This window comes from Giraffa tippelskirchi, chromosome X (genome assembly GCF_054371585.1).
Source record: "Giraffa tippelskirchi isolate mGirTip1 chromosome X, T2T-mGirTip1v1.2.pri, whole genome shotgun sequence".
In the NCBI taxonomy this organism is placed as follows: Eukaryota; Metazoa; Chordata; class Mammalia; order Artiodactyla; family Giraffidae; genus Giraffa; species Giraffa tippelskirchi.
The window spans coordinates 5,046,005-5,056,875 of NC_137289.1; the positions used below are offsets into that span (position 1 = coordinate 5,046,005).

The 10,871-nt window shown below is 56.8% G+C and overlaps 1 protein-coding gene across 19 annotated transcripts in view; it reads right to left on the reverse strand.

The window, feature by feature from the left end:
- MAMLD1 (mastermind like domain containing 1) overlaps window positions 1–3,596 on the reverse strand; it is a 113,525-nt gene extending 109,929 nt beyond the window's left edge. For 3 of the 19 annotated variants that reach the window (XM_081564643.1, XM_081564657.1, XM_081564641.1), the window contains exon 1: window positions 1,333–1,612. The gene's annotated coding sequence lies outside the window, so the exon portion shown is untranslated. Of the gene's footprint in view, window positions 1–1,332; window positions 1,855–1,992; window positions 2,352–2,589; window positions 3,071–3,139 lie in introns of those variants that run through there. The other 16 variants (XM_081564653.1, XM_081564647.1, XM_081564642.1 and 13 more) reach the window with 14 other exon arrangements.
- Window positions 3,597–10,871: the final 7,275 nt, after the last annotated feature.

Sequence of the window (10,871 nt, forward strand, 5' to 3'; positions counted from 1 at the left end):
TTATCCCCGCGGGTTCTCCCCTGGGAGACCCGGGCCGTCTCCTCTTCCCAGCTAACTCTTTCGAAATTGCTCGGGCTTGGGGAGAGTTTGCGCCTTTGTTCCAGCGAGGCAGCCTCTCTTACACCCGACTCGCTCGCCCTCACAAAGTCCCGAAGCTGGCCTCGGTCTGCTACCTGCAAATGGCACGTTCGCTGTGGGGACGGCGCCCTGGGGGGAATTCCTTCTGCTGCTGGACAACGACAAGCCTCCCCAGCAAGTGAAGTCGCTTCTCTTCACGTCCCTCGGCCATCCTGTGCTCCCGCCCGCGTACACACTCACACCTACACTCGGGGTGCCCCGAACGGCCGCACCCGGCTGCAGGGGCACGACGGAGCGAAACCCCGAAACGAAGTGTGTCTGTTTGCTAAGGTTCCGGCGACTTCAGGGCAGTTTTCTGCAAGCTAATCCTATTAGTGTCTGCTCAGTCCGCATTTAATCACGGATCAAAATCAGACGGTACGGCCAGCTTTCCAAGAGGCTTCCGACACGCTGCCTCGGGACGGAGCCTGGCCGAGCCAACTGGCCGTGAAAAGTATTTGGCGGCGCTCCGGGGGGCTTCCCGCCCGCCCTTGTTGGCGCTGGGTTGTGCCGCTGCTCCGAGGCCTGGGAGCTCGGGTCGCGGGGGCGCCGGGAGCTCCGGGCAGGAGCCCAGTCGGGGCTGCCTCCGGCCGCCAGCTCTACTCGGGGCTTCTCTCCAGAGGAGAATTTGGCAAGGAAGGGAGCGAGAGGCGGCGGGCTCGGCGCGCGCACACTCCACACTCCCGTTTGGTGGCGGCAAACTGGCTACGGGTGTGTGTGTGGCGCGGGGGGGGGGTGTTGAATCCTGCGCCCAGCGCCCACTGCCGACTGGCCCAGGCTCTGGGAGCCGGGATGCGAAGGCAGCGTCGCCAGTGGCATCCGGGCAGCGAGCAGCTCCGGGTGCGCCGGGACCGAGCGGGAGCCTCCTGGTGGCCCGGCGCGGGGAACCCTCGTGGCCCGCGCCCCTCTGCCTTCCCTACTCGGTGCTTGACTGCCCCTGCCCGATTCCAGACGCCCGGTGGGCGTCGGGGCTTAGGCACAGGCCCTGGTCCCGGGCGAAGCGAGCTGCGCTCCGCTTGGCCCGGCCAGTTAGAGAAGGGGGCGGCCACGCGCAGCGCCAGGTGGGCCGTGTGCTCGGAGCAAACTTCGGGGTCCCCCTGCCCTCAGTAACCCGGGGCCTGCGCTCCTCCACGATGCAGGCCACAAGTGGGGGCCACAAGTGCAGCTCGGCGCACCCAGAGCATTCGGACCTCCAGCGCCCGCCCTCAGCCTTACCGTGTTGCGGAGCTCCCGCGGCGGCGGCGGCGGCGGCGGCGGCGGGGGCAGTGCCCAAGGGGCAGACGGCCGCCGGCGCGGGCAGCCTGGCCTCCAGCGCCCGCCGAGCGGCCCAGCTGGGTCGCAGATCTCCCTCGGCTAGCAGCCGGTGCCCCTCGAGCCCGCCCGCCGCCGGCCGCTTCAGCTCGCGGCCAAGTTCATGCCGGCGGCGCTGCAGCAGCGGCCTCAGTCTGCTCGCTCCATTCCCACCGCCCGGCTCCGCGCCGCGCGCCCGGAAGGTGGAGTTTCGGGGGTTTAAGTTACGGATAGGCATTTCTCACTGCTGTGTCACTCGGGGAGGAGGAGACACGCACGCCGCACACTCACACACCCTCACACTCAAGGCGACGAGCGGCTCCGGCCTTAAAGGGGAAGCCACGCTGCCCCGCCCGCGACCCCGCCGGCCCGGAGTCCCGAAACGCCGAGTTCCGGGCCTGCACGGGGCCGGGGGCAGCGGAAGCGCGGCGACAGCCAGAGGGGCCTACCGGGCCGTCCGGCCACTCTTTGAAAAGGAAAGCGGCCGCAGGCTGGCCTCCCTGCGGTCGCCTCGCTTCTCCAGTCAACTGGAGCCAGGGCGGCCGGCAGCAGCGGGAGGCAAGGAAGGGGCACGGGGACACTCACCTCGGTGGCTCCGCACGCTGCAGGAGACGGTCGGTTCCCTAGGCGGCAGGTGGCCTGCCTAGACGGTGCGCCGCTGGCCAGAGGCAACAGCGGGGTGACCGAGCGTCCCCGGGCACGAGCGGATGGAGCTGGCTGGAGGGCAGCAAGCGGGGCCCCGCGCGCTCGGGAAGCCGGCTCGCGGCAGGTAGACTTCCCGCTTCAGGGCCGAGCGAGCCGGCAGTGCGCGCCCTGGTGGAACGCAGAGCGAGCAGGGAGAGCGGGAGAACCAGTACTCACCAACGACAGAGCCGCAGCACGTGCCAGACCAACGGAGACCGCGGGAGGCCAGAGAGAGGGCGAGATCGAATCCCAGAGAGGCACTGGTGGAGAGGGGGGAGGAGGGGGAAAGAGAGACACAGTGGGGGGAGGGGGAGGAGAGAGAAAATAAGAGCTTGGCAACTCCCCGGAGGACCCCCATCGTCGCCCGGGCCAGAGTAACAGCTTCAAGTAGCCAGTTCCACGCCCGTCCCCCTTTCCCTCCCCCGCAGAGACCGACCCCCAGCCGTGGCCCCAGCCGTGGCCCCAGCCTCCTCCCCATCGCCCCGGGAGGGCGCTCACCTTCCGCGGGCCGCTGCCGGGCGGGGGGCGCAGGTCTCACGGCCGCCGCGTCGGCCCGCCAGCTCCCACCCAGACGGCCAAGGCGCCCCGCGGTGACAGCCGTGGAGACCCGGGCTCTCAGGTAGCGACTTAACGAACTGCACCCGCCCCCGCTCGTGGCCTAGGGGCGCCCTTCCCCCCTGAGCCCCCGTCGGCCCCGCTCCCACCCAGGTGCAGACCCTGTCTCGGCCTCCCGCCGGCGTGCTCGGCGAGGAGCCCGGGCACGCCAGCCAGTCTTCCGCCTCTCTGGCCCCGGGCCGGCGGAGCCCCCACGGGAGCTGGGCTGGCCTGGCCTCGCGCCGCACGGGGTTATCCCGGGGCAGACACCTGCGGCTTCTGCAGGAACACGGCTTACTCGTGAGCTGCCCAGCGGCGAACCGAAGCGTGCCGTCCGCCCGCGGCCCACCCTCCACACCCCGGGCACCAAGGCCCGTGACTCCCCTCCCCGTCTCCTCCGGGGGCTGGCCCGCGCCCCCCGTCCGGGGTCCCCGTCTGGGCTGCGTTTCCTAACCTGAGCTTCCCGAGCGGCGGCAGGGGCCAACGCCGAGTGCAGCACCCGGGTGGTCTGCGGACTCCCGCCTGCACCTCCGAGGAGCGACCTTTTAGCAGCACATCTGGAGTTGGGGGCAGGGCATAAAGGGGAGGGCTTACCGCCCTTTCGGCCCCTCCTTCCCTCCACGCCCACGCCCTAGGCCCGAGGGAAGCGCCGAGCCCCCTCCCAGAAGCGAACGAAGTCCTCTCGGGGGCTGAGTAGGTGCGCCCGAGCAGAGCGCTGGCCTCAGAGCGTTTCCCGAAGTTAACTGACGGAGGAGCCACGCCCGGGCCCCGCCGTGGGCACAGGTGTCGGACTCCTGCTCCTCCGTCCCGGTCCGGGGGCAAGCGCGGCCCAATGGGGGCGGCGAGGGTGCGCGGCCCTGCCGGGCTGTTGGGAAGGAATCCACCTTGGCCGGGCCCCGCTGGGGCTGCCCTGGAGAGGGCCAGCGGCCAGGAGAACGTACCGCGCTCTGGTGATCGAAACGGATCGCAGTTCCTTACCTTCGGTCCCCACTAGGCCTCAGTTGGAGACCCGGGGCCCTGGCGGGTCGGGGTCCTGCTGGGATGGGGGTCATCCTAGACCGACCGCGTCCCCGTAGAGCGAGAGCAAGTTGGCGTCTTGAAAAAAATTGGATTAAACAAAACGGAAGCAGGCATAACTGTTGTCTGTTACCGAGCGTTGTGAGTGATTTTAAAATTTGCTTCCCGCCCACCTCCAAGTGCACTGATCCTGGGGGTGGAAAACGGGGATCCGTTCCCAGGAGCCTTCCCTCCACCCTCGTGTCACTTCTCCGCTTCCTCAGTGGACCAAGTAGGTGGTCCTCACTTCCCTGCAGGGCCTGGGAGTCAGGGAGATCCCAGGCGCACCCGTGCCAGAGGATCCATGGCCCGCTTGGCACAATGGCCTGGATGGCTGCTAGACACCTCCAGCTCCACGCAGCCTGAGCCTAGCTCCTGACCATCCCTGAAACACACTCTTCCTATAGTCTGTCACCTTAGTTCACCACGGCTCCGTCCTGCAAATTACCTACAGTTTTCATGGATTCTTTTCTTTCGCTCACACCCCACATCCAGAGAGGTAGACAGTTCTCTTGTCTCCATCTTCAAAATGGTTCCATGCTCCCAGCCTTCTCCCTTCTGCCACTGCTACCCTCTGTGCCAGGCCACCAGCATCTCCCACCTGGATTATTGCAGTAGCCACCTGAAAGATTGCCATTTCCTACCTCCCTCATCCTCCTCTCCCCTGCCCCAGGAAGGTCTTCTGCAGCGGCTCCCCACTTCTCCCAACCTGGATGACACCATCTTCCTTCTTGCCCTCACTTGTTCTGCTCCACGCCTCCTGACTCTTCCTCAACACACAAGGCACGTCTGTCCTCAGGGCCTTTGCACTGGCTCTTCTCTGTGTTGGAATGCACTTTCCCAGATAGCCACTGGGTCCACTCCCTCCTTTCCTTTCATCTTGACCAACCTTGGCAGAAGTCACCTGGCCAACCTATGCAACAGTTCAAAGCCTCATACCCATCTCTGGCACTTCTCTCTCCTTCCCTGGTTTGTTTTCTCTCTAGTACTTAACTAGCTTAACTAACTGACCTGTCTATAGGTTAGATCCCAAGAGAGCCACCATCAGTGCCTGTTTTGCTCACTGTTAAATTCGTAGCTCCTGGCATGGTACCTGGCACAGAATATCTGCTCGCTGAATGTTAGTAGATTTCTGTTTTCCTGGAACATTTCAGGAAACTCTGGGGGCCACAGGATTGTACACACACACGGGGGAAGGGACCCATAGCTGTCGTTATATTTTAAGAAGGTTTATGAGACCAGTCTAGGATCATGTCACCAAGGGGCATTGTGGCCCAGATGTGTTGTGGTTCTTTCAGTTCCTGTTGGAAACAGAGGTTCGCTTGTGGTTTTCACCTTGAGTACTCCAAGGCTAATGAAGAAATGGGAGGCAGTGAGGAAGAGGACTTTGTACTCATTGAATAGACTGGCTATGAGACCCTTTTGTTGCCCCAAATGTGGACCAGGTCTGGAGCTAACAGCTCTCTCCATGCATCAAGGTATACCATATGCTTTACCTGCATGAGTCCATTTACCCAGTAGATGCTAAGCTGTTGTCATCTTTGTGTTCTCGATGAGGAAGTGAGAGGCTCAGAGAGGTGGGGGGGGCATGTCTGGGGTCACGCGGCTAGAGAGTGGCCAAGCAGTAAGCAGTCAGGCCTCAAAACTTGGGCTGCTTCCACCTGTCACGTGGCTGCTCATATTTAGTGGGAGCAGCCCTGGACTGCGGGTCCAGGCACGGAAAGGAATCCTACAGCCTCTCCAGGGGCTGCCCTTCCCCAGGGATCTCCTGGCCCTGTTGCTTGAGAAGCTGCCAAGCAAAGGGTCAGACTTGGGCTATGGGAGTTCAGGGGCACCATGGCAAGGCCAATGTGGGCCCTGCCTTTGGTCTGACCCAAACCTGGAGCTCAAGAGATAAGAAAACAGTCAGCAGACACCTCTCATTCATAGGCAGAGTCCTGTGAACATACAATAAGTTTTTCCACATTCATGTGACAGATGTGGGGCTTTAACTGAGCAGCTTCTGGAACTCTGTGTGTCACCTGCATAGGTGGGGGCCCTTGGAGAGCAGGCATGCTGACTGCAAGTATAGCAGTTGCTCTGTTCATCAGTACACCCTTGCTCCAAAGCCTCCTGTGGCTCCCTACTGCCGATAGCACTAAGTCCCAACTCCTCAGCCTGGTGTCCCACAGGTGGGCCTCAGCCTTTGTACAGATTCATCTTATGGTGTTTTCACACATGCTCCTGGGCCTTCTGCCCAGTTAGACTGTTGACTGGACACCAAACAATCCTGGTTCTTCCGACTTCTACACTTTGCTTATGCATTTCTGCCTAGGATGCTGGCTGTCCTGTCAAAATTCCACATGACTTTCCGGGCTCCTCTCAAAAGGCTCATCCTCCATGAAGCTTGGCTCAAGTTGCATGACAGGACAGCACCAGTGCCCTCTCTCCCTCCCTCTGCCAGCTGTGAGCCTGTCTATCTCTCTGATTCTGCACGCCTTTGCCCTCAGCTCTTCCTGTTCCACTATTTTACCAGAGATGTTTGGGGTCCCCCCAAAGCCTCCCTGATGAACTCACAGCTGACTCATGGCTGGGGCAAAGGGGGGCTCACTATGTCCTCCGAATGACAGAATTCAGACTCAGACGAAAGAAATGGGGTGATGCACAGTGGAAGAGCACAGCACAGGGCCTGACATTGCCCCCCTTGCCCCCAGTTGCTGCACATGCTTAGAGGCTATTGGCTGTGCCTGGAAGTCACCCCCTACCTACACTCTCCTAGCCTCTCCCCTGTTCCTGGCCCCCTGCAGTTATGCCCCCACCCTGTGGGGGCACACCCCACACCCCAGGCTCCGAGCGCTAGGCTCCCTGAACATTCTTACAGGGCTTGTTATTAATAATGTCCCCTCTGCATAGAATCCTAACCACGATGACCTGCATTTTCTGCCCACAGCAGACTGGCAGCCACAACCAACAGGAACCGTGACAGACAAATGTCCGTGGGGAAGCCCAGGGTGGTGACTGTCTCCTGTCGTAGATCCAGGTGTGGCCGCTCCGGCATCTCCTTTCTGGGGTGTAATCAGGGTTGCAGCCCGCTCTGGACGGAACTACCCTTGGCAGGGTACCTGGTCTATAGGTTGTTTGTCCTCAAAGAAGAGGACGCCAAACACCCCCAAAGACAGAAGGCAGGTATTGAATGTAAGATGAAATATATTAGGATGAAAGCGCAGTTCTGCACGTGGGTCCAAAGCCATGTGCAAATGATTTAGGCAAATGGTGAGTGTTTTGCTATGTCTGGCGAAAGGTGATTGTGTGCCAGGTGAGGAGTCAGGTTGGGGCACTTGCTGAGGACATGTGGCATTTTGCCCTGGTGGGGTGGACGAGAACCATTGGGAAATCATTTTGAGTTGAAGGATCATTTCGAGTTGAATTAGTTCTCTTCACCGTGTTCTTAATTTTAATTTTCTCTGGGATGTTGGTGGTGGTAAGCACTTTTAAGATTCACAATGGAAACAAATGGGAAATTGTTAAAATATTGATTGTAATTTCCTGACGACTTCACTGATTTAAAAAATAAGAATCTTCGAGAAAAAAGCCCTCATTAGCAAGCGAGCAGTTAATTAAAGGACTGGAGAATGGCTTGCATCGATTTCACCATGAAACCAGAAAGCTGTGGCTACACGTCAATTTTTCCCCTGAAGCTCCTTACTTACCACAAATGCCACAGAATGCCATAGGTAATATCATCAAAGGGTAGATAAGGATGGGAAATGGTTTTGGAAACAGATAAATAATTTAGAGAATTAACATAAATCTAGATGACTGCCAGTTTTCCTCTTGCACCATACATACAACTGAAAGACACTGTCAAAGCTTTTATATAGAAAAAAGTATGCAGATGGCTTGCTAATTATTACTCTCTATGCGATGACTTTTTTTTTCCAACAGCACAGGCACGACTCAGGCCCCACATGACAAGAGGCTCCATCCACTATTCTAGGACCCTTCAGACCATTTGCAATTTTGTGATTAGAAATACACACACCCACCAAAATCCAGGCCTGTGGCTGTCCTAGCAACCAGCTAGGCTACTGCTGCACCATCGCTACAACCATTCAGAAGGTTAATATGACCTAACGCCAGGGGATCAGCCAGAGCCCAGCATCAAGCAGGCATGCCATCCAGGCAGACATTAGGAAAAAACAAAAACACAAATGGACAACGTGCTCCTGCTGTTCTTGGTTTGGAAAACATAATCATCTTAACAATAAAAGCAGCCCAAACTGTTGGTGCACCTACTCTGCACCAGGGCCTGTGTGCCTCACATCATGAGCTCATGAAGCCTCATAAGAACTAATTTCAGAGAGGTGCAGACTGAGGCTCAGAGATGTTCAGCAACTTGTGTTGAGATCATGCAGCTGCTCACTGGTGGAACCCAGATTTGAATGTCCTAGGCGGTCTGCTACAGCGGCCTCTAAAAAATTCCATGAAGACAAAACTCACCAGGGAGATGGGAAATAACATGCACTTCACATGTTACCAGCTCTGTGCCTGCAGCTTTGCTAGTTGGCTGGCTTGCACTGCCTCATGAAAAAGGACTGTCACATTTTCAGCAATTTTGTGAACTTGTTCATATACTCCAACTACTAATAATTACTATTATTTTTATTATTACTTCATCTAGAGTACAGCAACATGTCCTAAATATTCTCCCTTCCTCTGGTCTTGTACCCTCCAGTGTATTCTCCTCATAGATGCGAGGGTAAATTTCCAGAATACAGGTCTTACCTTGTTCCTCCCTTGCTCAAAATATTTCTATGGCTCCCTATTACCCTCAGGAAAAAGTTGCTGCTCCAAAATATCAAGATCTCTTAGTCTGTTTGGGCTGCTGCCAGAACAAGTACCCTGACCGGAGGCTGAAACACCAGAAATACATTGCCCCCCAGTTCTGGAGAGTAGACGTCTAAGATCAAGGAGTGAGCAGGCTTGGTTCCTTCTGAAGGCTGTGAGGGAAGGATCTGTTCCAGGTTTTTTCCTTGGCTTGTAGACGGCCATCATCTTCCTATGTCTCTTGACATTTTCTTCTTTCATTGCACACCCTGTGTCCCAATTTTCCCCTTTTTGTAAGGACACGGGCAGTATTGAATTAGGGTCCCACCCTACACTAGTAGCATCTCACTTTAACTAATCACATCTGCAATAATCCTAGTCCCAATAAGGGCACATTCTGAAGTACTGGCAGTTAGAACATCAACACATGAATTTGTGTGGGACACAATTCAACCCATCACCATCCACCCTCTGGCCCCTCAAAAGTTCATGTGTTTTTCTCACATGAAAAATACATTCAAAATCCCCAAATGTCTTAACCCAATTTAGCATCAACTCTCAGTCTAAAATCTCATCCACATATCATCTAAATCAGATATGGATGAGACTCAAGGTATCATTCATCCTGGGCCAAAATTCCTCTTCATTTGTGAACTTGTGAAACCAAGCAACAAGTTATCTGCTTTCAAGATGGATGTGATGGTTATGTTTATGTGTTGAATTGACTGGGTTAAGGGAGGCCCAGAGAGCTGAGTGTGTCTGTGAGGCATTTGTGGAGGATGTTTGCATTTGAATCAGTAAACTAAGTAGAGAGACTGACCCTCACCAATGAGGGTGGGCATCGTGCAACCCATGAAGGGCCCAGATGAATCAGGTGAAGGAAAGGCAGATCCCACTCTTCTCTTAAGCTCCGATGGCCATCTTTTCCTGCCCTAGAACTTCAGAGCTCCTTGTTTTCCCACCTTCAGACTCTGGGACTTAGTCCAGTGGCTCCCCTGGTTCTCTGGATTTGGCCTGAATTGTACTGTGGGCTTCCCTAGGTCTCCAGCTTGCAGATGGCAGATCGTGGGACTTCTTGGCGTCCCTACCATGTGAGCCAATTTCTATCATAAATCTCCTCTTCTTTCATCCATCTATAATCTGTCATCTCCTACTGGCTGTGTTTCTCTGGAGAACCCTAATACAGCGGGACAGGCGGAGGATCGCCATTCCCATTCCACAAGGGAGAGATTGGCAGGAAATTAGGGACCACTGGGTCCCAGGAAAGTCGGAAACTTAGCAGGGCAAATTCCATCTGATTTTAGGTTTGTGAATAATCCTCTGGTTCAATGGTTTGCCCTCCAGGTTTGTCCCTCAGCCCCCACAAAAACAACTCGGGCAGTGGACATAGCCAACAACTGGCTGTTCTAAAACACATTGTTCTTTCACACCTCCGTGCTGTGCACTCTGTGTTCCCCAAGGGCTGCAGAAGCCCCTACTTTCCCGGCTCACTTGGGCCACTCCTCTCAGCCTTCAGGCCTCAGCCAAAGCCTTTGTTCTCATCTGTGTGGCCTTCATGGACCCCTCCCTATCCCTGCCCGGAGGCCAGCAGAAGGAGCTGCCTATTTACAAAAAGCACCTTGGCAAGTGAGCTGCTCCTTGATGGGGGTGGAGGGGTGGGGGTGGGGTAGGGGGGACCGGTGAGGGATGAGGGGATGGAATGGAGGGTGGAGGTGGGGGGGAGTGGGGTCCTCACCACCCTGCCCTGTAACTGCGGATATGCCCACCCCCCAATTAGACTGGGAACCCCAGGAATTCAACTTGTTGTGTATCAAGTCTCAGCCCAGGGCCAGGTGCAGAGCTGTTGTGCCATACATAAATGCTTTTGCTGAGCACTTACTGTGCAGAGTGTTGGACTTGGGCTGAGCATGCTTGGGAGAACAAGAACGGGCCATCTCACACTCATCATTAGAGCCAACAGAAGTACTGCTTTGCAGAGCTGCGGGGCCCTTGGCTGCAGGCGCTGACACCTGACTTGTAGTAACTCACGGGATCCAGAGATTACGCGACACAGTGTAAAGGCAAGCAACCAGAAGCCAGCCGACTTTCAATCCAGGCCTTGCCACTTCGTAGCTGTGTGACTTTCCCCTCTCTGTGCCTCTGTTTCCTCTTCTACAAAATGGGGCTCGTGGGGTACCTACCTCACAGGACTAGCGTGGACTCAGTGACTTCAATCTTTCAGGTGTCAGCTGTCACTCAGCTACAGCCAGTTTTGAGCTGCTGCTTCTGCTGCTGCAGAATGCTTGGCAAGGGCTAAGCATGCTCATCCGCTCAGGGACAGGGCT